Consider the following 26,761-nt stretch of genomic DNA (forward strand, 5'->3'; position numbering starts at 1 on the left):
CTAGTCTGTTACTTAGTTAAGTCTTTCCATGGCTAGTATTATGTTACCAAAATGTAGTTTTACTGGTGTTCTTATCAACTGAGAATGTAGAAGCTCTACCAAATCCATGCTCAGGTAGATCACCTTTGGCTGATCTCTTGGTGCACTTCATTTTTTAATAAATCACTCATAATTTTGAACTCCAGCTCTGTGTGATCTTTCAGAATGCTCCTACAGTGCAATACATTTCAACCTCTCAGCAATAGTTCAAGAGATACCCATATGGCAAGCCTAGAGAAGCATGCTCTTTTCTGTTACTCCGGGTATCCAAATCCAGTGGTGGTAGCTGTATACTGGCTTTAATCGATGATAGCTTTAGTTTTATTTGAACCATCAGTACTGAGGTCTTTGTCTGAAAGGAGCACCACATGGATTATTAGGAATTTCCTTCAGGGAAAGGAGATATCTTTCACAGAAATGTTAATGATTTCTTTGGTTGTCACTCGTATCTGACAATGGCATTTAGATAGGTGCGTTTCATGATGTGAACTGCATGAAGGAGTCTGTCTGAGAGCTTTTAAAGTGGAAAAACTGTTGCACTGGGGTAGTTCCACTCTCTTGACTTTGTAAGTCTGGGTCCAGTGGTACAAGTAGTCATCAGAACTGATGACCATGAACTTCTGTGACTTGTCATTCCCTTTGTTGTCCACGAAGTGTTGCAGAACCAACCTTCTGGCCATTGGATCTCCAGAGCAGACTTTGCATGCTGGGAAAGCATGTCCCTACCTGCTGGCTACACTCACCAGGTTTAGCCAGTGTGTTGAAACAGTGTACCGGGATGTGACCACTGTCAGATGCAAGCGGCTACTTGGAACCAAGTGCCCCGTGGGGTCAAAAGGTGAGAGAACTACCTCTTAATTGACACGACAAACCCATTTAACAGAGATGCTACCCCTTCCTGGGCACCACATACACCCTACAACAATATTGTGCACACACTTATTGCCACTGACCTTGCATCTAATCAACAAGCTCTAAAACCTGGGCCTCCAACCCTCCTTCCACAACTGGATCCTCAACTTCCTCACTGGGTGATCACAGTCTGGGCACCTCCTCCTCGCTGACGATCAACAACTGCACACCGCAGGTATGTGTGCTTAGCCCACTGCTCTACACCTTCTACACCAATGACTGTGTGGCTAGGCACAGATCAAACATTATCTAGAAGAATTGCTGATGACACATGGCAGAATTTCAGATGGGGATGAGGAGGCGTACAGGAGATCAGGCTGGCTGAGTGGTGTCACAGCAACACCCTTGCACTCAACACCAGTAAAACCAAGGAATTGATAGTGGACTTCAGAAAGGGGAAGTCAAAGAAACACACACTCATTGTCATTGAGAGAAGTGGAAAGTCTGAGCAGTTTCATGTTCCTGGGTATCAATATTTCTTAGGATCTATCCATTAAGGAGTTGAGGAGAATTGTTATGTCACCAAAGACACTCGCAAATTTCTACAGATGTACTGTGGAGCATTCTTACTGGCTGCACCATCATCATCTGGTACAGAGGAACCATTGGAGAAGATTGAAAAAAAGCTGCAGAGATGTGTAAACTCAGTCAGCTCCATCATGGGCACTAGCCTCCCCAGCATCCAGGACACCTTCAAAAGGCAATGCCTCAAACAGAGGCATCCATCATTAAGGAACCCCATTACTCGGGACATACCCTCTTCTCATTGTTACCATCAAGGTGCAGGTACAGGAGCCTGAAGACACACACTCAATGTTTCAGGAACAGCTTCTTCCCCCCTGTCATCAGATTTCTGTGTGGGCAATGAACCCATGAACAGAACAACAGGTTGCATGACATATGCCAGTGATATTAAACATGTTTCTGATTCTGCATTACCACATCTTGCATCCCTGAGTATGCGGTCCCAGAAGGCTGCTGCTATACTTTCAGAGACTTTGAGCAGTTACATGACAAACTCCAAGTCAGAGAGGTGCTCCTCCTCTCCAGGAAATCACTGATTCCTTCCTCCTTTACTCATCCACCCCATGTCCCCATCATTCACCCATCTTCATTCCTCCTTCCAATGAAGAGCACTTCAGAAGAAGCACACCTTTCTTTTCCCAAGCCATCGGGCTGATCAACACCTCCACCCATTAACTCAGCCCACTACCCCCACCACCACTACATACACCTAGCCTCACTGTCAGTACATACAATCAGTGTATGTATACAACAATTACTTGCACGTTCTGTTTCATAGGATTGATTTTATATTTTTATCCATTATGTTCTTTATGCTTTTGTTTATTGATGCTAAGTTGGATCTGGAGTGTAGTAACTTCCCCCACTTCTTCTGTCCCCCACTCTGACCTTTCACTTCTTCTCAACTGCCTATTACTTCCCCCTGGGTGCTACCTCCTCCAATCCCTTTCCCCTATGGTCCACTCTCCTCTCTTATCAGATTCCTTCTCCTCGAGCTTCTGACCTTTCCCACCCACCTGGCTTCACCTATCACCATCCTCTTTCCCCTCCCCCATCTTTTTATTCAGGCATCTTCCCCCTTCTTTCCCAGTGCAGGAGAAGGGTCCTGGTCCAAAATGTCGACTGTTTACTCTTTTCCATAGATGTTGCCTGACCTGCTGAGTTCCACCAGCATTTTGTATGCGTTGCTAATCACTTCATTCTCCTTTACATTTATTTACTTAAGAACAACAATAAACAACCTTAAATCTTGAATCTTACACTCTCACAAAGAAGTACCACGGTGGAGAAATCTAAACACTTGGAAAGCACACCTAAGATGAATGAAGTGAAGTTGCCATGGTAACACCGAAGGATATACTGACATTTTGTTTTGTATGAGGAAGAGTTGCCAAGTGACTTTGGCAGATGAATAGTTACTTGTGAACAAAAAAGTGAGGAATGTCGGATCAAAGGTGAGTGGAAAATTGGATCCAAAGTAAGCTCAGTGGTAGTAAGCAGAGGGTAACCAATGATTGGCGTTTCAGTGACAAGATGGCATCTACTGGTGAAGTTCCTTTCAGTGTATGATGCGATCTATATCCCTCTTTATTTGGACTTACAGGTAGGGTTCATGATACAGAAATGTGCAGATAATGCAAACATTTATCATGTGGTTTGCAGGAAGGGTGGGATTGCTAGTATTTGCCTACATGGACTTTAACAAGGTCTTCAACAATATCTCATGTGATAGGCTGCTTCAGAAGATTAGGTCATATGAGATACAAGGTGAGCTAGTAAATTGCGTACATTATTGGCTTGGTGGTATGAGGCAGTGGGTGGTAGCGAGGGCTGTTTTTCAGATTGAACCCTATGACCAGTGGTGTGCCCCAGGACTGGTGCTTTGTCCACTGAATATTAAGTGATCTTGAAAAGGTTGTTGGTTGCACAAATAGTAGGTATGTTGATGACACCAGAATTGGTGTTACAGTTGACAATAAAGAAGGTTGGGCAAAAGAAGAATGGATGGTATTCAACTCAGACAGGTGTGAAGTGATGCATTTGGGATTTGGGAAATTAAACTGGGCCAGGACATGCTCAGTGAATGCCAGAGTTTTGGTGCGCTGTTGTTGTACAGTGGGACCTAGGGGTACTAATGGATAAGCAAGGTAGTACAGAAAACATATGGCATGTTTGCCTTCATCACCCATGGCACTGAGTACAGGAGTTGGGGTGTCATATTGCAGTTGCACAAAATGTTAGAATGCCTCTGAAATATTGTGTGCAGTTCTGGCCGCCACACAATGGGAAGAACACTATTAACCCAAGAGGGTGAGGTGAAGGTTTGCAAGGGACGTTACCTGAATTGGAGGACTTGAGAGAAGGAAGCTGGCTGGGCCTGTTTTCCCCGGAGTAAAGTAGGCTGGAGAGTGACCTTCGAGAGGTTTATAAAATTATGTGAGTCATAGATAGGGTATATAGTCACAGTCTTTTCTACAGGGTAATGGAATCTCAAACTAAAAGGCATAGGTTTAAGATGAGAGGGGAACGATTTAAAGAGGATCTAAGAAGTTAGTTTATCACACAGGAGGTGGTGGGTACATGGAATAAGCTGCCTGTAGCAGATGCAATTGCTACATTAAAAAAGTATATATTTTACACAGGTACATGGATAGAAAGGGTTAAGAAGGATATGGGCTAATTACAGAGAGATGGATTTAGCTTAGGTAAGCATTTTGGTTAGCATGGATGGGCTGGGTCAAAAGGCCTGTTTCTATACTTTACAAGTCTATAATTCTATGAATCTAAGAAGGAAAAATAACCTTTTTCCCTTCTTAGTAAAAACAAGAACATTCTATACCTAAGAAAATGGCAACAGAGTGTAAGTTTGTAGCCTTCTGCTGATTTAGACCATCCATTGCAAGATTCGACATGCTGTGCATTCAGAGATGCTCTTCTGCACACCACTGTTGTAATGCTGTATTAACACATGGTTCTTTGAGTTAGTGTCACCTTCCTGTCAGCTTGAACCAGTTTGGCCATTCTCCTCTGAACTCCCTCATTAACAAAGTGTTTTCACCCACAGGACTGCCACTCACTGGGTATTTTTTGTTTTTAGCACCATTCTCTGTAAACTCTGGAGACAGTTGTGTGTGGAAGTCCCAGGAGATCAGCAGTTTCTAAGGTACTCAAACCACTTTGACACCAACAATCATTTCACGGTTAAAGTCACTTAGGCTACGTCTCTCCCATTCTGATGTTTGATCAGAACAACAGCTGAACCTTTTGACCATGTCTGCATGCTTTTATGCATTGAGTTGTTGTCACATGATTGGCTGATGAGATATTTGCATTAATGAGCAGGTGTACAGGTGTACCTAATAAAGTGCCCATTGAATGAATAGGTTGTACTCTCAATCATAAGGAAAATTACTCCTGTAATTGGAGATACTTTTTTAATATCTTACTGCAGGATTTCGCTGATTCGGTGTCCTCAGAACATTCTAAAATATGCTGCAGGATGTTTGATTAAGTCTGGAGATGGGAGTTTGAATGGGAATTTAAATGATCATTGCAGCCTTGTCTACATCTTTTTCCTAGAATCTTCAACAAAATATGCATAAGACGATTCAGACTTATTGGATAAGAACTTGCTGTTTGTTGCTTGATGCAGTCTGTGTTATCCTGCTGAGCATGGGGAGCATGCTATGTTGACGCCGGACTGTGTGACGACACTTGTGGGCCGCCCAGCACACCTTCGAGTGTGTTGGTAGTCAACGCAAACAGCACATTTCACTCTGTTTCAATGTGCACGCTACAAATAAACTTGAAAAATATCTGAAAAGTCACACATGATATATGTGCATTGGTTTGTGTACACCTGCCGTTATGTGTAACCACTTGTTTAAAGTGAATGAGCTCTCCAGCGTCACAAGAAACTATGGTGTGTTTCACTCAGCAATGTTACATGTAACATGCTTCAGTTCAATTCAGTTTTCTGTGAGTTTAAGTTCTGCTCAGTGGTATAATTAAAGTTATTCTCTCATGACTTTGTGTGAGTAGTTACAAGGAGAACTAGGTAGCTACAAAAAATGTTTCTTTTATTTCAGAATCAGAATCAGGTTTATTATTACCGACATGTGTCGTGAAATTTGTTAACTTAGCAACAGCAGGTCAATGCAATACAGTACATGATAATGTAGAAAGAAGAAGAAAATAATAAGTAAATCAATTACAATATCTATATTATATTGAATAGATTAAAAATAGTTCAAAAACAGAAATATATATTAAAAATAGTGAGGTAGTATTCATAGGTTCAATGTCTATTTAGGAATCGTATGGCAGAGGGGAAGAAGCTGTTCCTGAATAGCTAGTGTGTGCCTTCAGGCTTCTGTACCTCCTTCCTGATGATAACAATGAGGAGAGGGCATACCTTGGGTGATGGGGTCCTTAATAATGGACACAACCTTTCTGAGGCACTGCACCTTGAAGATATCTTGGGTACTATGGAGGCTAGAACCCAAGATGAAGCTGATAAATTTTACAACTTTCTGTAGCTTCTTTCAGTTCTGTGCAGTAGTCCCCTGCCCATACCAGATAGAAATGCAGCTCTCCACGGTACATCTATAGAAGTTTTTGAATATTTTAGTTGACCAACTAAATCTCTTCAAGCTCCTAATGAAATATAGACGCCCCTTGCCTTCTTTATAGCTGCATTGATATGTTGGGACCACATTAGATCCTCAGAGATCTTGACACCCAGGAAATCTTTGCACTTCTGATCCCTCTATGGGGATTGGTTCATGTTCCCTCGATTTACCCTTCCTAAAGTCCACAATCAGCTCTTTCATCTTACTGACATTGAGTGTAAGGTTGTTGCTGCGACACCTCTCAACTAGCTGGTGTATTTCATTCCTGTACACCCTCTCATCTCCATTTTGTGCAACTAAATCAAAATACAGAGGAGATACGTGACAGAAATCCTAAATAAAGTGGATACTAAAATGCTGAAGTGCTGGGAGCAATAGGTTAGGCAGTATCTGTGAAGAGGAAACTACTGCAGTTAACATTTTATGTTGATCGTTCAACTGTGATATAGCATTAACATGACCTTTTTTTTTAGCACAAAAGCAGCCTTGCTTTAAAGTATTGCTGTACTAGAGTGAGCAGTAGTGCTATCACTCGAGTTGAGTATGATGTTCTCCTAAGGAGATGTCTATTGGTGGGTCCTCAGGAGGCTGTCAAGTTCTATCCAAGACCCACATATTCTGGTGTAGTATGGGTAAGCGTAAGTGGTGGCTGTCGTTAGTGCTTGGGTCTTTTGGCTTTGCTGTCTCTCTTTGCACAGCTGCCAATTTTTCTACTCTGCTTAGTGGATCTTTTTAGATTTTATGCTCACTTAATACGGTCTTGAACTTCACAGAAACACACACAAAATTCTAGAAGTACTCAGCAGGTCAGTTAGCATGTACGGAAAGGAACACAGAGTCAGTGTTTCAGGCCAAGACACTTCATCAGTCCCAGCATCATTGATTTACACTTCACAGGCTGGCATCCTGGAGGAGGGAACATAGCTGATTTAAGACCTCCTTAACTTGGAGATGTTCATTCATATTCCCTGCTACCCTGGCCGAGATCCAGAACAATCAAGACCAGAGTGAAAAACACCAGCTGCTCAAACCATTTGATAAAATAAAATAAGTTAACTCTGTTGACTTGTTCAGGAGGAAGAAACACAAAATGCTCGAATCTATTATTAAGGATGAGTTTTCAGGGATTTTGGAGGCACATGACAAAATGGGCAAAAGTCAGTATGGTTCTCTAAAGGGGAAATTTTGCCTGACAAATCTGTTGGAATTCTTTGAGGAAATAACGGGCAGGATAGACAAAGGAGAGTCAGAAGATGTGGTTTATTTGAATTTTCGGAAGGCCATTAAGAAGGTGCCACACCTTAGGCAGTTTAACAAGATAAGAGCCCATGTATTACAGCTACAAGCATGGATAGAAGATTGGCCTACTGACTGAAGGAAAAGATTGGGAATAAAGGTGGCTGATTCTTCTTGGCTATCAGTGACTAGCGGTGTGCCACCAAGGTTGGTGTTGGGACCACTTCTTTTCATGTTATATATTAATGATTTGGATGAAGGATTTGACACCTTTGTGACCAAGTCTGCAGATAATACAAAGATAGATGGAGAGGAAGGCAACGTCGAGGAAGCAGGCTGTCTGCAGGAAGACTTGGACAAATAGGGGGAATGGGCAAAGAAGTGGCAAATGGAATATTGTGTAGGGAAGTGCATGACCATATACTTTGACAGAAGGAATAAAGCCATGGACTATTTTCTAAATGGAAAGAAAATTAAAAAATCTGAGGTGCAAAAGGACTTGGAGGTCCTCATGCAGGATTCCCTAAAGGTTACTTACAGGTTGAGTTGGTAGTGAGGAAGGCAAATGCAATATTAGCATTCATTTCAAGGGGACTAGAATATGGAAGCAAGGATGTAGTGTTGAGGCTTTATAAGGCATGGCTGAGGCCTCACTTGGAGTATTGTGAGCAGTTTCGGACCCCTTATTTATGAAGCGATGTGCTGGCATTAGAGAGGAACTAGAAAGGGTTCATGAGACTGATCCCAGGAGTGAAAGGGTTAACATACGGGCAGTGTTTGAGGGCTCTGGACCTATACTCGCTGGAGTTTAGAAGAATGAAGGAAGATCTCATTGAAACCAACTGAATATTCAAAGGTCTAGATAGAGTTGATCAGGGGAGCCTAGGACCAAAGGGCGCAGCCTTAGAATTGGGAGACATCCATTTAGAACAGGGATGTAGAGAAAATTCTTTAGCTGGAGGGTGGAGAATCTGTGGAATTCATTGCCACAGATGGTTGTGCAGGCGAGTCACTGGTCATATTTAACATGGAAGTTGCTAAATTCTTGAATAATCAGAGAATCAAAGGTTACAGGGAAAAAGCAGGAGAATGGAGTTGAGAGGAATAATAAACCAGCCATTATGGAGAAGTAGAGCAGATGCAATGGGCAGAATATCCTAATTCTGTCCCTACGTCTTATAGTCTTATGGTTTTATCGTAACTCAGGAGGCATCGATGGAGGATTAGATTAGATTAGATTATGAGAGCACTCAGTCCTCTTTTATTGTCATTTAGAAATACGTACATGCTTTAAGAAATGATAAAATGTTCTTCCAGAGTGATATCACAGAAAAACAGGACAAACCAAAGACTAACACTGACAGAACCACATAATTATAACATATAGTTACAGCAGTGCAAAGCAATACCATAATTTGATAAAGGACAGACCATGGGCACCGTAAAAAAAAAGTCTCTAGTCCCGATCGACTCCCGAGTCCCCGATAGCAGGCGGCAAAGGGAGAAATCGCCTGCCATAAACCTCCAGGCATCGACAACTGCCGATGCATTGGAAGCAGCCGACAAGAGCCGACTCCTGAGTCCGCCCTGAGAATAAACAGTTGATGTTTTGGGCTGAGACACTCCATCTGTTATTCAGTCTTGACCATGGGTACTGACTGTCTAGAGTTTGTATATTCTCCTCAGGAGTCACCAGTTTCTTCCCATATTCCAAACACGTGCTGATGAGCTGATTGCATAATTGGAATCCAGTGGGAATTGATAGGCATGTGAATTAAATAAGGGCTATAGGGAAACATAGCGTCCTGTAATATTCATTAGCTATTAAAGTCCAAATTGAACGGCTGATGATAAAGAAGTTTTTGGATGATTCAAAAATAGCCCCATATGTGATGGCACACATAAAAATCTCAGATTTAGGGAGGATGTTGATGATTTGGTTAAGAGCTCTGAAAAATGTCTAATAGAATTTACTTCGATGAAGTAAGAGTTAATGCAACAACAATGAAGAGGATATTGAATATTATGCAGGAATAGAGAAATCTTGGAGTTATGTGCACAGACTGTGGTAGGTGGAAGAATAGGTCAATGCAAGGCATACAGGAAATTATTCTTTAATAGAAGACGTGAGAAGTTGTGCAGGGACTGCAGAGTGATGGACAGACACATTGTAGACAGCTGCACTCATCATATCACAAGAAGGATGTGATTGTGCTGGGATTGTGCAGGAAAATAGTAGCTTTGAGGTAAATTGGGATGAACTAGGGTTGTTTTCTTTGCAACAGTGGAGGCTGGGAGAAGCTTAATTGAAGTATATCAAGCTATGATGGGGCTAGATCAAGAAGCTAGGAAGTTATTCGCTGACTATGTCACAAAACGAAGCCATTCAGTCCGTTAGATATATATTGACTCACAGAAGAGCAATGCCAATAGTCCCACTTTCTCTGTATCATATCCCTGTAGATCTTACTTCTTCTCATTGCTATTAATTCCTGTCTGATTCCAATTATCCAACTGGCTCCATAACCTGCTTTTAGAATGTGAGAGGTGTTCAAGATAATAGGAGGCACAGAGAGAGTGCACTGCAAGAATCTTCCTTTCCAGAGCAGAAATGGCTAGTACGAGGGCATAACTTTATGATGATTGGAGGAAAGTACAGGGGTGATGTCAGAAGCAGGTTTTCACACAAAGCGTTGGTAGGTGTTTGGTGTGTGCTGCCAGGGGTGGTGGTAGAGGCAGATACATTAGAGGCATTTAAAAGACTCTTGGATAGGCACATGGATGACAGGAAAATGGTGTGCTATATGGGAGGAGAGGATCTTGTTGATCTTAGAGTAGGTTAAAGGGGTGGCAAAACATTATGGGCTGAAGGCCCTGTACTGTGATGTAACGTTCTATGTTTTGTGTACATGGTTCTCATGGAACTGCACCTTGATATCATTCATTGATGAATTAGACGTATAGACAAGACTGTCCATGATTTATTGCTCATCTCATATTTGAGTGAGCAGATTGTCTTTCTGTATTATGTATTCCCACGCCAAGGAGCTTAGTTTTATCTGGAGAGGGATTTTAAGTCATCAAATTGGATTATACGTCGGCACGGACATAGCATAATCAATGTTAATTTGTTTGTGTAATGTAATATGAGTTTAGGGGCATATGAACATTTATTATGAGAGAATCAATGCATCAGTGCAAAAACAGTAAATGTTTGATTAACTCTTTGATTGCTTGTATAAGATTCTGTGAATAATGGATTTTATAATTCTGAATCCCAACGAAAGTATACTGTATAAAAAATTTTATGAGGATGGGTTGAGACTTGTAAGTCCCAATACCAAAAATAAAATACATTTTGACTTGTGTTCCCCCCACAATTCTAAATACTTATTTGTACATTTAACAAATACGACTTAAAGGAATTACCGTAATATTTAAGCAACACTCATATTCAGTTGAGTACAGATGGCACTAACTGAAAACATAGTTGTAGAGTCAATATAGGTTTATGCATCACAGTTATAATTATACAGCTCCCTTGACAATTGTAAGTTATTTATGTCAAAAGCACAACTTCAGAACTATGCTGTTTAGGTTGTAATTCAGTATGTCTCACAGATATTTGTTAACTCATGTACAGTGAACACCTGTCAAGTTGAACTAAGTGTAGTTGAACTTTTAAAAACCTGTTCCACAGTGTAGATATAGGAGAGATGACTTCCAGTTCCACCACAGCCCTTGTGTAGCATGTCTAGCAGCAATTTCCCTACAAGTTGTGCAATTTCTACATCTAAATAAAACAGGGACAAGAAGGAACTTCATAATAACCAGATAATACTGTGAGTGTAATATATCTTAATTCTGCTCTCTAATTCGCAACACTGCAGCAGGCAAGACTCCCAAGGATAACTCACACACACACGGATGGGTAATATTTGTCAGAAGAAAATTAAGCTTTTAAAGAAGGGAGCATTGAGAAATTTCAATAACATGTTTGAAGCTTTTTATTTGTTCAATATTTTTTGATTTTCTTCCTTAAACTTTTTGAGAGTTGTGATAATGATGATGTTTGTACTGAAACATTTCTTTTCCCCAAACAGCTCTATTAATGTGATCAATATGGTTTCTAATCTGTGCCTCTGTATTGTGCGACTGATTTTGAAATAAGCAGTACTTTTGAAACTTACAACTCAGTTAGGAATTAGCTTAAACAGAGATATTGTGGGAAAGCAAGGATTAGTCAAAGGGTGTTCAACACCATCATACCCTCAGTACTAATCAATAAGATGCAAAATCTGGGCCTCTGTACCTCCCTCTGCAGCTGGACCCTCAACTTCCTCACCGTGAGCCCACAGTTAGTGCAGGTCAGAAATAACATCTCCTGCCCACTGACAATCAACACTGGTGCACCTCAAGGATGTATGCTTGACACAACTAAGTGGCTAGGCACAACTCTATAAATTTGGCGATGACACGACTATTGTCAGAATTTCAGATGGTGACAAGAAGCCATACGCGAGAGAAGTAGATCAGCTGGTTGATTGGTGTCATAACAACAACCTTGCACTCAGTGTCAGTAAGACCAAGGAATTGATTGTTGACCTGGGGCTCAGGATGGCTGGTGTTTACAAGATTCCCTGTGAATGTGGACCAATGTATACATTGAAAACCCACATCAAAGAGCACAGGAGATTTATACATTTGGGTTACCTGGAGAAATCGGTGGTAGTGGAACACTGCATTCGCAATGGCCATAGCATTGACTTTGATGGCACAAAACTACTGTACCTCGCCAATAGTTTTGGGACTACTTAGTAAAGGAAGCCATTGAAATAAAACCAGAGGAAAAAATAATTTTTAACAAAGATGAAGGTCTCGCTCTAAGTAAGAGCTGGAATTTGATTGGGAACAAGGTGAGACAGCGGAAGCCTAATTGGGTATAATCCCTGATGAAGGTGGGATTGAAATGATTGTTAAAATCGATACCTGTACCCAGCTAGTAGCCCGAGAAAAGTTTAACAGTCTCCAAAGTTTACAGAGAATAGTGTGAAAGATAAAAAAAAATCCAGTGAGTGGCAGTTCTGTGAGCAAAAATGCTTTGTTAATGAGAGAGAACAGAGGAGAAATGCCAGATCAGTTCAAGCCGACAAGAAGGCAACAGTAACTCAAATAACCAGACGTTACAACAGTGGTGCGCAGAAGAGTTTCTCTGAATGCATAACATGTCGAACCTTTAAATGGATAGGCTACAGCAGCAGAAGACAATGAACATACACTCAGTGGTCACTTTATTAGGTACTGAAGGTAATTAATAAAGTGGTTATTAGTATATTTCCAATTTCATGTAAGCACTTCTCTGCACTGATTTATGTGGATTATTTCATTTTTCTAGCAACTAGCAGCCAGCAGATAGGAGTTACGTGCTGGGAGGTTCAATCACTACTCTGTTTTCTCAGACTTTTCCTTCAGTTTATTTTCCTCTAGGATTCTTAGACCTCTTTGCATGACCAGATAATATTGAAATAAGTTCAAGGTTCCCATGGATAGCAAAGATTATTTTTTCTCAATTCTGATGATTCGCTTTAACTGTCTGAATCCCTTTAAATTATGTTTTCTTGCATTTCCTTTTACTGAACTTTTGCTTGTGTCCCTGCGTGCATTCGAATTAAATCATGTAAAATGGCTGGGCAAATGAGCTGAACCAGAATTTTGTTCTTTACTGTTGCCAACCGTGCATAATTCAATTACAGGAGCAGTCATGGCATTGTCATTACACAGCGAAGGATCAGGGAAGAGGAGCCTGATTGACAGATTGAGGATAAGAATACCCTGAGGTCAATGGAACAGAATCTCAGAAGCGGAGTATAACCCAAGTCTGCTGCTGTATCTGGTATTTTGCATGTGTGACTGACGACAATTTCTACTGCAAGAATTATTCATAGTCCTCCTTGTAAATACTAGAGTTTCTGTGGATGCTGGACATTCAAAGTAACATATGCAAAATGCTGGAGGAACTTGGCAGATAAGGCAGCATCTTCTGGAGAGCAATAAACAGTTGACATTTTGACCCATGGCCTTCCATCAGGACAGTCCTGATGGTCCTCTTGGTGTTATCAGTTCCTCTTAGTATTGTCTATCTCAGATTCCATTGCTGAGAAATTAATCCACAATTGAAGTAAGTTTTGGAGATAAAGTTGGGACTATGTAGTGTGATTAGACCCACTGACTAGATGTTAACATTTATGCTTCTCTGTTTGGTGATTCTTGGTGCTTGGTTTCATGTTTTATAGAATTGGTAATTTCAGTGCAACATTTATCGACTTGTATGTTTGTGCCCCTATAATCCTCATTTAGATCAAGGATTCCCAATCTGGCGACCATGGACCCCTCAGTTCATGGTAAGGGTCCATGGCATAAAAAAGGTTGAGAACAGCTGATTTGGATACTACATCCCCAGGGCTATCACAATACAAGCAATCTATATTTATATTAATGTCATCTGCATTTTATTGTGACCCTCTTACACAAGAAACTCATGACCCCACCTCTTTATTCTGGAATTGTACTTCGAGTTCTAATGTCCAAACTATTTTCCTGTAAAGCTTGAATAAACAATGACATGGACACTGCTTCCTATGGCGTCTCATTTCCCACCTCTCATCCGTCTGAAGAATTGTCTTTCACCCACCGCTCCATGTTTCCTGTCTCACTACTGCTTACCCCGACTTCAAGGATCAGACATGGAAGCATTGTTGGGGGCCCCCACCATCCAGACCATGCTCTCTTCTTTCTGTTATTATCGGGCAGGAAGGCCTTTGGTCCCACACTCCAGGTTCAGGAACTGTTATTACTACCAAGCTTCTGAACCATTATGGATAATTCCACTCAACTCAACTCCTACCTGATTCCACATCCTGTGGAGTCTCTTTCAAGAATTCTACAACTCATGCTCTCGGTATTATTTATTATTTGCACAATTTGTCGTCTTTTAGACATTGAATGTTTGTCAGTCTTTGTTTATATATAGTTTTTTTTGAAGAAATTCTATTGTATTTCTATATTTTCCTGTAAATTCAGCAAGAAAATTAAATTTACTTTGGCTTTGACCATTGAATCAGTCTTTGCCACCAATACTAGCAATGTCTTCCAGGTGCCTATCCCTCTCTGTGTAAAAAACCTGCCTCTGACATCTCCCCTCAGTGTAAATGGATGTCCTCTGGTATTTGCCATTGCTGCCTGGGGAAAGATGGTTTCCCAAGTACAGCTTTCACAAATTCTATTGTGGAGTATTTCTCTTATTTTTCTTTAAATGCCCACAATGAAATGAACGGCTACATAAGTGTACTTTGATAATAAATTTCCTTTGACTTTGACTTTGCTTATGCAGAAGATCCATCCAAGAATCCCCCAGAATCACAAGGGAAATCCTTTTCCATACTGTGTACGAGGAGTTCAGCGAATAATCAGTGTGGATTTTGGATCTTAAGCAGGGTTACATGCAGCAGGTAGGTGTGATTTCAGCAAGTTCACTTTATATTGGTGAACTCCTGGTGAGGTGATCTCTCAGAAAGTGGTGGATCTCTCTGGGAGCTACACCTGTAGCGTCAACAGCAAACAGTAGGTCTGATCTGGGTAGCTGTTCACCGAGAATGCAGCACTGATGCAAGTGTGGGTACTATGCTTCTCTACCAGATGATAATAAAGTTTCTCCAGGATCTGGATGCCTGCAGGTCAATAGTGGTAGTGAAGGTCCAGCCATTCTCTAATCCCAAGATGGAATCCAAATCGAGGTTGGTGATCCAGACCTTGGGTTCCGAAATCTGCGAGGGTCTGAATAATGGAATCACTGTGGTGTATCAGAGGTGGAATTCGTGGTACAATGGGACGGCACGGTAGAACAGCAATCAGCGCAATCACTTTAAGTGCCAGCTGATGATCAATGATTAGGGTTCAATTCCCGCTGCTATCTGTAAGGAGCTTGTAAGTTCTCCTGTGACCGTGGTGGTCTCTGCTGGCTTCTCTGGACTCCTCCCACAACCCAAACACATGGGCCGCTCAGCGCAATCCTTCCTGATTTGATTTGACACAAACAGTACTGTACATTGCAATGTTTCAATGTACACGTGACAAATAAAGATTACCTTTTCTCTGGCAGACTAAGGAGCTTGTTGGGGAGTCGCGTAAGTAACTTTAGAGGAAATAATGCTGAATGGCATCTTTTTCACTCAGCAGATCTCTCCTTTCTCCAGCTCGTCAGGTTCTTCGGGTTTTCAGAAACCTGGCTTGTCAGGTTAAGATACTTAATTTTTTAAATTTAGAGATTCAGCAGGCCCTCTTAGCCCAATGAGCACTTGCCACCCAATTACACTCATGTGACCAATTAACCATCTAACCCGTGTGGCTTCAGAATGTGGGAGGAAACCCATGCAGTCAGGGCCAGAATATATAAACTCCTGACAGACAGTGGCAAGAACTGAACCCAGGTCACCTTCTTTATAATACTGTTATGCAAACTGTGGTGTCCCTACACATATTTATTACAGAACTGAATCTCATTGGATTCTGTGGTAATCTTCTTTACTGTCCCTTTCAACCATCTTTTTAACTAGATGAATTGAGGCTGAAGTCAGAGTTAAAACCTTAACATCACGGACCACGGGGTTTTGTGTTTCAAATGACATGCCATGACTGAATGAGATTACGAAAGAATGGGCAATATTAGTGCAATGGTTATGGTATCCATGGACTTTCCAAAGATCTGTAGAAATTTCCAGAAAATTTCTGCAGACGTATCATGGAGGGCATTTTACCTGCTATGGAGGGGCCACTGCACAGGAGTAGAAAAAGCCTCAGCGGGTGTTGTAAGCTCGGACAGCTTCATCTTGGGTATAATTCACCCCACCGTCGGGGAGATCTACAAAAGGTGGTGATTCAACAAGGCAGTATTCATTGTTAAGGACCCCCACCATAGAGGACGTGCTCTCTTTTCATTGCTACCATCAGGGTTGGGGGGATGGGGAAGATATAGGAGCCTGAAGATACATACTCAACATTGTAGGAACAGCTTCTTCCCCTCTACCATCAGATTTCTGAACAGTCCAGGAACAGGCCGATATACCTCATTATTTTAATACTCTTATTGCATTACTTATTTAATTTACTCTTTTAAAAATATGCAGTATATTTCTTATTATAATTTATCACTGGCCCAGATAGACTGCAAGGCAGGGTATTGAGAGTTGGGTGAGGTTAGATTGCTCCTGGAACTGAGCCGATTTGGAGAGGCTAAGAACGGCTTCTCCAGCACTGATTCATTGGGTCCTAGTATAAGGTTTAGACAATTTAAACGCCGGCCAAGATAGTCTGGGGCTCCTCTCTCCACAACACTAAGGCTGTGAGACTACCCCTACCTGTTGTGCTTCATGCCTGTGAACTCTGCTGCGATTTTCCCTGCTAGTACGATGAACTGAATACCAAGGCTTTGGGCCTATGAGAGCTGCTCTGGAGATTTGGATCTAAGGACTCAAGTTGGTTCAGAGTGCTGTTGATGCTGCTGGCTTCTATTGTTTGCATGTTTTGTTTTTATTTCTCTTTCTCTGTGGGCACGGTGGGGGTGGGGTTTAGTCTTTTTTTTTAAATTGGGTCCTTTCAGGTTTCTTGCTTGCCAACCGCCTGTAAGCAAACAAATCTCAAGGTTGCATAATTTATATATTCTTTGATAATAAATGCTCTTTGTATTTTCGAATCTTTGAATTTGAATAGCTTTTAATGTATTGCATAGTACCTGTGCTGCCGTTGGAAAACAACACATTTTATAGCATATGTCAGTGGTAATATACCTGATTCTGATTGTGACTCTGGTGAAAGCTGGGCAGTAAGAGGTCTGGCACAGTAGTTAGCCTGATCGCTTTACAGCACCTGCTGCAAGATCAGAATTCAATTCCTGTTGCAGGGAATTTGTATGTTCTCCTCATGACCGCGTAGGTTTCCTCCATGTGCTTCAATTTCCTCCTACACTCCAAAGATGAATGGTTAGGGTGAGTGTGTTGTGAACATGCTATGTCGTTGCCAGAAGTGTGGCAAAACATGTGGGCTGCACAACAGAGTCCTCACTGATCTGATTTGACACAAATGACACATTTCAGTGTGTGTTTCTAAGTGCATGTGACAAATAAATCTTTTCTGTCTTTTTCTTTACGGGGCATATTGCAGTTTACCTGACTGATTCCTTGAAAAGATACATCATTATTTTATTGCAACAGTTGGTTTCTCATGTCAAGAAACAGAACATGTTATTTATATTGTCTTAGCACAACATTCTGAAATAGCTAAGACATTTGGAAATCAACTTGAATGGGAACAAATTGGCCCGAGACAAACATTTGTTTGAGAAATGGTGAGGGTTGTATGAAAGAGTTCTTTGCTCCTCTTATGGAAGATCATTGATTTAAAAAAAATCTCTAATAACAGTGCACCTCCGGGACTTTGGTGGTACCACACGAACATAATTACCATCTTGGCTGTTATTCCTAATGATACCCCAACTGACTTTTATTTCACTTTTTTAACATGTTATGGAGTAAGTTTTTCAATGAACCTATTGGGTTAGAAGACAGTAGTTCATTTCAGCTAGAGACAAAGATCCAATTATAATAAGCACTGAAACACATAGGCTCCTCAGACTCAGACTCATATTTATTTATTGCATGTACATTAAAACAGAGAGTGAAATGGGTCGCTTGTGTTAACAACCAACGCTACCTAAGGATGTGGTGGGGTAAATGTCACCACACATTCCAGTGTCCACAGAACATGCCCACAGTGCTCTGCAGAACAACACAGAACACAACAAGCAACAAAGCAACAGCAGAAAAAACAAGCCCACTTTTCTCTCTCTCTCTTTCTCGTACACACACACACACACACACACACACACACACACACACACTCACACACTCACTCCTGACCACCCCAGAGCAGGCCTTCAACATCCAATGGAATCACGGTCTCACAGACAACGTGCCTCCTGATTTCCCTGACTCATAAACCCAGGGCTTCAATTGTCAAGCTTTGACTTTTGGACTTGATCGACCTTCAGGCTTCGAAGGCAGGACTCGCCAGTGATGGGACCCTGAACTCCAAGCTCTGGACTTGCTGTTTCACATCCCTAGGCAGTCACTGGCCCTCATGCTTCCTGCTTGCACGGACATCTGATCCCAGAACACATGGCCAGGGGCATTCAGTCAGGAGGGACCTGATCCTGGCTCAGTCTATACCCACAACCCCAGATGTTCCTTACCTCGGCTAGACAGAGACTCCACAGTCTAGACCCCATGGTCTAGGTGCTTGCAGTCTGGAATCCTAGCTTACAGTCCAGAGTGCAGTACTACTGAGTTCCTAAACAACAGGATAGTGTATTGCCAGAATTTTAGAGATTCTAACAATACCGATACCAGAAGCATCAAAATGAAAGACAGTGAAGGACTACTAAAGTAGGAAAGAAGAATTATCTGCTCAGGAAAGTTTCAAATATGATTCAGGTATGCAAGCTGTGAAACCATAGCTGACTGTGGTGTGAAAGGGTGGATAAAGAAGAACACTATGGCAGTAATTAGCACAATGCTTTACAGTTCCAGTGATTGCCAGTCAGCGTTCACTGTTTTGTGATTTGCAAGGTGTTTGTTGTGATGGATCTTCACTGTCCTGGGTGAGGAGGTCTTGTTTTTTGCCAGGCTCAGCTTTCAACACAGACCAGCTGACACTTCTAAAGTTCAAACAGCTGTATTTGAATGTTAAGCCTCCAACTAGTATTTCTTTGTCTAGCTTCTTGATATCGAAAAGGAGCCATTTTTTAGTTCTTAAAGTAAATGGAAAGTAGTAATCAATTAGTTAAAAAGACAGCTTTGCAAACAAACACTGTATTTAGAAGAGGATGTTGATTATGAGCACCTGGTCTAACCAATCAAGAGGTGTAATGTAAGTCAATAAGTTTATGTAATTTGGCTGATTTCAAACTAGACACCACAGGCTAATTTATTTAGTTTAAGAAAGCTTGAGACCAGATGGATGCTATCACTTAACATATCAAATAACTAATATATTAATAAGTTGGGAGATTTGCGTGCCAAGGAGATTGCTTCACAGAATTAATTGTGGGTATCTGGGAGCTGTTTCTCTAAGAAGCTTTCAGACCGCTTATGTTGAAAGGTACCTGAAAGAATACCACATGTGTGTGAAGTCACCCAGGTAGCAAAGAAATAGTATACATTTGGAGAGCAGCTCAGGCTTTTTGGGAATGGCTAAAGAACATCAAGAATCATGACAGAAACACGAGGTGAATTAGAATCCATCCATCTGCCTTTGATTTCTGTGACTGTAGCTCATGGGTATCTCTTTTTAGGCTATTGGAATTACATGTGTGATTTTGAACTCCTTTGTGTTTTAGAAAAGGCTTGTAGTTTGGAAGCCTTTTATAAGATAGAAATCCTCTGTGTGCTTTAAATGTGTTTTAAAGATGTTGTTTGGACTTAAATGTGTATAACTGAAAATAAATGAGCTGTGTTTTAAACTACTTTGTTAGCAGGAAGAATCTTCTCCTTAGTAGAAAGGGGGGACCAACAGCTCAAGTAGTGGTTACAGTATAACCTCCCTTTAGTGAGAGTACCTGTGGCTATTTATATCCAATAGGGTTTAAGGTGTTCCTTTGAGTTTCGAACTTTGTAGTGAGCAAATGCAAGACCCTCACATTGTACCTTCTCCCATGACTGCATGGGTTTCCTCTGAGCGTTCTGGCCTCCTCCATAGTCCAAAGCTGAGCGGTTAGGGTTAGTGAGTTGTTGACATGCTATGTTGGTGCCAGACGGTTGGCAACACTTGCGGGCTGCGCCCAGTGCAATCCTTGGGCGGTGTTGGTTGTTGATGCAAATGGCTCATTTCACTCTATGTTTCGATGCACATGTGACAAATAAAGCTAACCTTACAACCTTCAGTCAACATGCCACAAAGGGAAGAATACCAAAGGAGCTTAGTTCAGGAAACGGAGATGATGATGGTGACTGTTGCCAAAGTAATCCCATTGTAAATTATAGTTCCATGACCTCTGGCTTTTCTGGCACTAATAGTGTACATTTAGACAATAGGGCCATCAGACATAGGAACAGAATTCGGACATTTGGCCCACTGCATCTGCTCCGCATTCCATCATGGCGACTTATTAACCCCTTCAGATCCATTCACCTGCCTTCTCCCTGTAACCTTGACACTTTTACGAAGCAAGGACCTACGGAACTCTGCTTTAAATATTCCCAATGACTTGGCTTCCACAGCCATCCTTGGCAATAAATTCCTCAGATTCACCACCCTCTGGTTAAAGAAATTCCTCTTCATTTCTGTGGTAAAGGAACATCCTTCTATTCTGAGGCTGTGTCTTCTGGTCGTAGACTGCCTCATTATTGGAAACATCCTCTCCACACCCTCTTGCTCTAGGCCTTTCAATATTTAACAAGTTTCAAAGGGATCCCTCCACATTCTCCTAAACCTCAGTGAGTACAGGCCCACAGCCATCATATGCTCCTCATATATTAGCCCTATCATTGTAGTAAACCTCCTTTAAACCCTCTCCAATGTCAGCAACATTTCTTGGATAAGGGGTTTAAATTATTTAGTAATGATTAAACTGGGTAAATACTTGCAGTGATGGTCACCAAGAGCAATGTTATGTTAATGTCCAAGCTAAGTAATATCTGGAGACGGGATTATTATGGTCACACAGCAGAGAACAGATAACCTTGCCTATCGTGGCCATGCTGACCAACTTACATGAATCCTACATTTATCCTGTTTTATTCTTCTCACATTCTCATCCACTGCCCTCCTACCCACCACCCTCCATTGACACACTTACACACTAAAGGGAATTTACAGTGTCAGTTATCCTACCACTAATATGTCCTTTGGGATGTAGGAAGAAGCCAGAGTAAGACCATAGATCATTAGATATGGGAGGAGAATAAGGCCAGTTAGCCCATTGAGTCTGCTCCACCAGTCCTGATAGCCATGGCTGATTTATTATTTAGTTATTCTTGAAAGAACTGGAAAGAACCTATGCAGATACGGAGAGAAGGTGCAAACTCTACACAGACAGCACTGGAGGGGCAGGTTTGGGCCCAGATCATTCTACCCATGAGGTAGTAGTTCTACTATCTGCATCACCATGAATTCAGATCCCAGCATGGCAACTGTGGAATTTAAGTTCAGTGAATTAAATAAAGCCAGAATTCCCTAAAATGGAAACCATGGAGATAAAGGAATGTTATAAAAACCCATTTGACTCTCTAATGTTGTTCAAGGGATGAACATTGCATCTTCACCTGTCTGGCCCAATCCTTTTGTGACTTCAGACCAATGTGGTTAGAACATAAGAACATGTCAAGTAGGAGCAGGAGTGGGCCATCTGGCTTGTCGAGCATGCTCCGTCATTCAATAAGATCATGACTCATCTCCACCTACCCGCCTTTTCTCCATAATCCTTAATATCTCTACTATGCAAAAATCTATCCAACCTTATCTTAAGTATATCTACTGAGGTAGCCTCCACTGTTTCATTTGGGCAGAGAATTTCACAGATTCCACAGATTCTGGGAAAAGCATTTCCTCCTCATCTCCATTCTAAAACTACTCCCCCAAACCCTGAGGCTATGTCCCCTAATTCTAGTCTCACCTACCTGTGGAAACAACTTTCCTGCCTCTATCTTATCTATCCCTTTCATAATTTTATTGACTCTTAAATGCTGAGCAATCTGCTCAGTTCTCAGGATGATGACCTCCGGCCTATGCAGACATCTCACAAGAGATTGAAGAAAAACAAGATAAAAGCAAGATAAGTTATATCTTGTGGCACAGTATGTCTCATTTGGTAGCCAGATGCGTTAGAGTCTCACAACAAAAATGGAGTCAAATGGCAGGCTGTGGAATGGCCAGCAAAGGGTTGCTGAAACTTTAACATTTAGGTAGACAGATTTCCAGACAGGTACATTTTTTAGACTAAGAATTGTAAGGCAATGTGGATGATGTTAAACTAAGGAGAGGAATAATATAAAGGAATGGTGTACCAAAATACAAAACATAGAATAGTACAGCACAGCACAGGCCTTTCGGCCCACAATGTCATGCCAACCCTCAAACCCTGCCTCCCATATAAGCCCCCACCTTAAATTCCTCCATATACCTGTCTAGTAGTCTCTTAAACTTCACTAGTGTATCTGCCTCCACCACTGACTCAGGCAGTGCATTCCACGCACCAACCATTCTCTCAGTAAAAAACCTTCCTCTAATATCCCCCTTGAATTTCCCACCCCTTACCTTAAAGCCATGTCCTCTTGTATTGAGCAGCGGTGCCCTGGGGAAAAGGCGCTGGCTATCCACTCTATCTATTCCTCTTATTATCTTGTACACCTCTATCATGTCTCCTCTCATCCTTCTTCTCTCCAAAGAGTAAAGCCCTAGCTCCCTTAATCTCTGATCATAATGCACACTCTCTAAACCAGGCAGCATCCTGGTAAATCTCCTCTGTACCCTTTCCAGTGCTTCCACATCCTTCCTATAGTGAGGTGACCAGAATTGGACACAGCACTCCAAGTGTGGCCTAACCAGAGTTTTATAGAGCTGCATCATTACATCGTGACTCTTAAACTCTATTCCTCGACTTTTGAAAGCTAACACCCCATAAGCTTTCTTAACTACTGTATCCACCTGTGAGGCAACTTTCAGGGATCTGTGGACATGTATCCCCAGATCTCTCTGCTCCTCCACACTACCAAGTACCTGCCATTTACTTTGTACTCTGCCTTGGAGTTTGTCCTTCCAAAGTGTACCACCTCACACTTCTCCGGGTTGAACTCCACCTGCTACTTCTCAGCCCACTTTTGCATCCTATCAATGTCTCTCTGAAATCTTTGACAATCCTCTACACTATCTACAACACCACCAACCTTTGTGTCATCTGCAAACTTGCCAACCCACCCTTCTACTCCGACATCCAGGTCATTAATAAAGATCACGAAAAGTAGGGGTCCCAGAACAGAAGTATGTAAACAATCTTGCAGAGCAAGTGGATGAGTAGAAAATAAGTTAAGTAAAAGGGAATTCAGTTTAAAACAAGAAACAAGAATGGTCTTATTCCTTTGTAGCAACTCAACTTCATTGACTGACTTCCACTGACTACAGCTCGCATTCAATACTATCGTCCCCTCTATTGAGGCCTAGGACTAAACTTCAAGTCCTAGGCCTCAATACCTCCTTGTGTAACTAGATTCACATTTTCCTCACTTGCAGATCCCAGTCAGTTCAGATTGGCAACAACATTTCCTCCGCAATCTCTGTCAGCACAGGTGCACCACAAGGCTGTGTGTTCACTCCCCTGCTCTACTTGCTTTATGCTTTTCACTGTGTGGCTAAGCACAGCTCCAATGCCATACTTAAGTTTGTTGACAACACTTACCGTCATTGAGCCAAATCAAGGGTAGTGATGAATCAGCATATAGAAGGGAGATTGAAAACCTACTGAGTGGTGTCACAATAACAACCTCTCACTCAATGTCACCACGACCAAGGAGATGATTATTGACTACAGGAGGATGAAACCAGAGGTCCATGAGCCAGTCCTCATTCAGGGATCAAAGGTGAAGAGGGTCAACAACTTTAAATTCCTCAGTGTTACCATTTCAGAGGACCTGTCCTGGGTTCTGCATGTAACACCTCTCTTTTCTTACTAGTTCGTGAAGATTCGGTATGTCATCTGAAACTTTGACAAACTTCTATCCATGTATGGTGGAGAGTATATTGGCTGATTGTATCATGGCCTGGTTTGGAAACATTAATGCCTTTGTTCAGAAAACCTATAAAATGTAGTGGATACAGCCTAGTCCATCACATGTTAGGCCCTCTTCAGCACTGAGCATATCTACACAGAACGCTGTCACAGGAAAGCAACATCCATCATCAAGGACTTCCACCATCCAGGCCATTCTCACTTCTCATTGCTGCCATCAGGAAGAAGGTGCAAGAGCCTTAGGGCCCACACCACCAGCTTCAGGAACTGTTATTACCCGTCAACCACTAAGCTCTTGAACTAGAGGGGATAACATGACTCAACCTCCTTCACTCAATCACTGAACAGTTTCCATAACCCATGGACTCACTATCAAGGACTCTTCATTTCATGTTCACGATATTTACTGCTTTTTTTATTATTATTTCTTTTGTTTTAATCTTTCTTTTTGTATTTATACAGTTTGTTGCTTTTTTTTTTTTGCACATTGGTTATTGTCCATCCTGTCGGGTGAGGTCTTTCATTGATTCTATTGTATTTCTAGTATTTGCTGTGTTTGCCCGCAAGAAAATGAATTTCCAGTTTGTATATGGTGACATATATGGCATTTTGGCTGCCTGGATAGATCACAGCTAGAGTAATATTTGTAATTCTGGTCTTCATGTTATTAAAGTAGCATGAAAACCAGAATTATGTTTTAGAGAGGATTCAGGGGAAATTTAGCAGAAATAAGCTTTGAAGAGAATACAGAGCAGATTTATCAGAATACTGCCTGGATTAGAGAGCATGCCTTATGAGGATTGGCTGAGCAAGCTAGGACTTTTCTCTTTGGACCGATGGAAGATGAGAGATTATTTGACAGAAGTACTCAAGATAATATGAGGTATAGTTTGAGTAGCCTTTTTCCTAGGGCGGCAATGGCTAACAGGAGGGTGTTAATTTTAAGCTGATTGGAAGAAAGTATAGGAGGGGTGTCAGAGGTAAGTCTTTATTTTTGCAGTGAGTGGTAAGTGCATGGAATACCCTGCCAGAGTTGATGATAGAGGCAGGTACATTAGGGACATTTAAGAGACTTTTAGATACACACATGGATAATAGAAAAATGGAGGGCAACATAGGAAGGAATGGTTGGATTGATTTTACAGTAGGTTGAAAGGCTAGCACAACATCGTGGGCCTAAGGGCCTATACTGTGCTACAATATTCTATGTACTATGTTCTAAAATGACACTGAAGTACTGGCAAAAGTATAAACAGCAAAATAGAACTGAATGTGTGCAATGACTGCAAAATATTGTGCAGACCTGAAATCTTTGCTTCAAAATAAAAAAAGACAAAGAGGACAAGGGTCAGAGGTCTTTAGATGATCTATGATCCTTAGGCCTCTCAAGGTCAAACTCTACATCTCCATCATGAAAAGTAGAAATAGGTAAGGCCAGCCAACAGGGCTCTGGTGAAACTGTGTAGGCCAATCCCTTGTATGGTGGGTACAATGGATTATTGAAACATTAATGAACTCCAAACACACCATTGACTTTGGGTGAAAAAGATGGGAGGTCAACAATGGCCTTTGCTTCACTGTGAGCTAAGGGCCCTAGAAGATGATCCTTAGGTGATTTGAAGGCAATCTTTAGATTCTGTATAGGTCTTCACCATTTGCATGTTCAAAAATTTTTAAAAAATTGTGTATGGGTTTAAAAGGAGCAACATAAAGAAATTACTGATACGTCAAATAAAGAAAAACTGTAGAGATGGGTGAGGATGTGCAGATTTCTAGTGTAGTTGAAGCAGATTGCACAGGTATGTTCAGTCAGTGGCTTGATCCATTTTTGAGGGGAAAAATGAAGTGGAAGTAGAACAGGGTGAAATAAGGTGATCTGAAGTAGTTGAGGCTATGAATTAATATCATTCTATGAAGAAAGGCAACTGATAGCAATCAGAACTAAAAATAAATCACGAAGCAGAAAAAGCAATGAACTAACCTTTCATGCATAAGCTCTTTGTCAGAACAGGTTGAAATGATGGAATATCAACCACCATAAAGATTTCAGGTGGCACAGTTGCACACATTCATTCCTTCAGGAAATTGTCAATGACTTACAATATTGATTCTCACTTTAACACAGGCATCTTTTTATTTGCACAGTGTCTCAGTGCAACAATTCTTTGCACACCATTAGATTAAATTGAATTACTTACCTGAAAAGAACAAAATGTTACAAACCCCCTCATCGTTATACTTTTGACTCATGGGAAAGGATAAAAAGTATTATAACATGTTTCATGTCTTCCTTTTCTTCTTAGGCAGCTCTTCAGAATTGAGGATGATAATACTTCCACTCCAGCTAAGTGACATGTTATGATGAGCACCACCTTTCCTGTATCCTGTTAACAGAGTCAATTTTCTGAATTTGCCTGATTGTTGATAGGATCCATATCCGATAGGAAAGGTATGAAATGGTCTTGGGTTTGCTGACCACATAGTCCTAAACTCTAAAGAAGACTTTAAGCCCTATCTGATATAAATAACCAGGAGTACTCTCACTAAAGGGAGATTATAATGTAACTTCCCAATCTTCAAAGACTAG

This window comes from Mobula birostris, chromosome 1, assembly GCF_030028105.1.
Source record: "Mobula birostris isolate sMobBir1 chromosome 1, sMobBir1.hap1, whole genome shotgun sequence".
Classification (NCBI taxonomy): domain Eukaryota; kingdom Metazoa; phylum Chordata; class Chondrichthyes; order Myliobatiformes; family Myliobatidae; genus Mobula; species Mobula birostris.